Consider the following 3,309-nt stretch of genomic DNA (forward strand, 5'->3'; position numbering starts at 1 on the left):
ATGGGTAACGGTGGAGGACCAATGAGAAGGGAAAACTAGGTTTAAGAATTATGTAACTGTTCCCATTTATTACATGGATCATTAACACCAAAAAGGACTTAGAGCATCAGTCCCTTCATCCTGCAGATGATGAAACCAAGACTCAAAGAGATGAAGTCACTTTCCCAGTATCACACAGCCTGTCTGTTGTCTCCTAATCCACAATTCTTTCTTCAAGGTTGATAAATAGACATTTTCCGGTTAGACTTTTCCAAGAATCGGCAGTAATGTACACATAGAGGCCTCAGGAGGATTGAGGAATTCATGTATTTAGCAGGGACGAGCTGAGTCCCTCCCTTGGGACCAGCACGATTGACAGAATATAGAAGACACAAAAGACAATGTCTCTATTCTATTATAGTTTTGTCAGGGAGACAAAAACAGACACACCTGAAGCAGAAAGCAGTACCAGACTCTACGTACCCGGTGTTAACGGGAATATCATTCATATAACAAGCTCCTACATAGCAAAACCAACTCCCATTTCAAAGTTCACTTCAGATGTAAAATCCCCCTTTTGAAAGGTTTTCTCCCAGACTGTGTTTATAATTTTCTTCCACTTGACTCTTAACGTGTGGCAACACTCACTCGTGCCATAGCTTGGTAAGCAAATCAAAGACTGGGGGTGAGGAAATAAGTGTATTTTGCACATGGGAGGCCTGTGAATTGTTGTGGCCAGAGGGCAAACAGTGGCAGATTCTAAGTTCTGAAGATGGCCATGCCAACAAGATACCCATTCCCACATGCTTTTCTCATAATGTAACAGATACCCCTTCTATTCACATGTGGGATCTATGTTCCTTCCCCCTGATTCTGGGCAGGAGCTCAGGATGGCCTCCAGCTGACAACCAGCTGGAAGCCAGACCTTTTAGTCTTATAGCTCAAGGAAATGAATTCCGTCAGATACCCGAAGGAGCTTGTAAACGTGTTTTCCCCCAGTTGAGTCTCCAGATGGGAATGCAGCCCAGCCAACGCCATAATGCAGCCCTGTGAGACCCTGAGCAGAGGACCCAGTTAAGCCATGCAGCCCCACAGAGACTGTGAGATAAGCGTCCTAAGTCACAAAGTGTGTGGGAATCTGCTGGGCATCAGTGGATCACCCGGATAGAGAGACCACATGGGAAGGTCACACGAAGATAAAGAGGCAGCCCAGGGAGCCCCAGCTGTTTCCGCCCTCAGCTGTTTGAGTCCTCCCAGCATCAACCACTAGACATGTTAAGTGGCCTTCAGATGACTCCAGTTCCCAGACTCTGAGCCCCGTCAGATGATAAGCAGAGATAGTGGAGCAGAGATAAGCTCTCCCCAGTGAGCTATGTCCAATTGTAGATTCATGAACAAAATTTAAATTGTTGTTGTTTAAAGCCTCTAAATTTTGGAGTAATTTGTTACGCAGCCGTAGTGACCAGGCAGGTTTAGTTAATTTCCCAGCTCAGCTCCTCACTTACCCTGACCTGCCTTTCCTGGTGTGTTTCTTCACTTTCTATAACTTCTGATGATAGCTTCTAGCCTGTTGGTATTGAACACCATCAGGTCTTGCTTTCTGGCTGCGGGACCTTGGTTACCACTCTGGCAGACTTCTCTGTGTGTCCCATACCTTGTATGTGATTCCTACTTTGATCCAACAGAACCATTCTTAGAGCACAGGTAAGATTCAGACAGACCACAACACTCAGCCTCACCTCTTCTATGTATTTAACATAATGTATTTACCTATTTCCGTATCTACAGTGTTAGCCCCAATCTAACCATAAGGTCCTCCAGCTCAGTGCCTTTGTAATTCTGGATCTAACTCAGGATATAGATGCTCAATCTGTGAAGTGAATGACTAAGTAAATGGATACAAGGTATTTTGCTGAATGGAAAGTAAAGATCTGTATGACATCTTTGCCCTTAAAGAACTTAAAATCCAGTACTGAAATGTGAGGCCCCAATTCTAAATGCTAGGAAAGGAAACAGAGTAGTATTGGCTTGGAAGACTTCAGAGAAGAAGGGAAACTTGAACTTGACATTAAGAAGGAATTTATTGGATTTGGGTGAGAGCAAAGGAGACAGAAAGGCATTTCAAATTGGAGAACAGCCTGACAAAATTATGTAGAGGTGGGGAGGAGGAGAGAGAAGATTGGCATTCTAAGGACCTTAAAGAGATGATCCTGTCAGCTCTCTTCTGGGGAGAAATGGTAGTAATGTCTGTTGATTCTACTGTCTTTTCATGGTTACTGGATTTCACAAGCACATGCTTATCTGCTTTGTTCCAGCTCTGTAATCTAGATATATTGCACATTGAGTACCCAGATTTTTCATTAGTAGAAACAATGTTTATTAACGATTGTGTGGGTTATCTATTAATCTGTTGTGAGGTTGTCAGCAACTCATTCCATATCAATCCATACTCAGTGAAACTCCAATTCATCACTATGTAGATTAAATTGATTTATGAAGTAAGGTCTACAATTGTAAAGCCAGAACACTTAGATTTCTTAAGCATTGAGACTTCTGAATAAAGCTGAATACCACAACTAAAGACTTCCCACCTATCCTATAACACCTAGGATTACGTGAACTTTAAATTCCCTTGGAATTTAAAGTTCACGTAATCCTAGGTGTTATAATGTTAATAATTCTGACCTCACCAGAGCCGGTTGAGGTATAGTGAGAATAGCAAATGTGTGTGTTAACCTGAAATATCTGAGTTGCATGGTTGTCATGGCAACTAGTATTATACAACCTATGTCAGAGGTTTGCAATGACATAAAAAGGGAAACAAGACCATCATCATGGAATCTAAATATGTTCAGCCCAGTCACAAAGCAAAACTCTTAACATAGGAAGAGTGACCAAGGCTCGTGATGTGGTTGCAGGAAACTGCTCACCAGGGGACGAACGCGGGAACTGAGTAGAAGGAGTGGAGTCAGGTTACGTGAGACAGGCAGATATGTACACCTGGCCCTGGCCCTTTGTGTCCATGGACCCCACCTCCTTGGATTCAAATCCACAGATAGGAGAGCCGGCTGTACTCACCATTTTATGTAAGGGACTTAAGCATCCTTGGATTTTGGTATCTGCAGGGGTCCTGGAGCCAATCCCCTGCGGATACCAAGGGACAACTGTACTTACATTAGGATGGCGACCAATCAGTCAGGGTAACCTGAGTTATGCTGTGTAAACAACACCAAATCTCAGGGGCTTAAAACTACAGAGTATTGGTGACTCAGACTGCTTATCTGTCATGGGTCATCTAAATGGGTCTATTCTGCTTTATCCTCATGTAAG

The 3,309-nt window shown here is 43.2% G+C and overlaps 1 long non-coding RNA gene across 5 annotated transcripts in view; it reads left to right on the forward strand.

Annotated features, from left to right (window-relative positions):
* Positions 1–3,309, forward strand: part of LOC309639989 — a 73,048-nt gene that overhangs the window by 26,195 nt on the left and 43,544 nt on the right. The gene's annotated exons all lie outside the window — the stretch shown is intronic.

The sequence above is a fragment of the Balaenoptera physalus genome (assembly GCF_965194825.1).
Source record: "Balaenoptera physalus genome assembly, chromosome: 12".
Classification (NCBI taxonomy): Eukaryota; Metazoa; Chordata; class Mammalia; order Artiodactyla; family Balaenopteridae; genus Balaenoptera; species Balaenoptera physalus.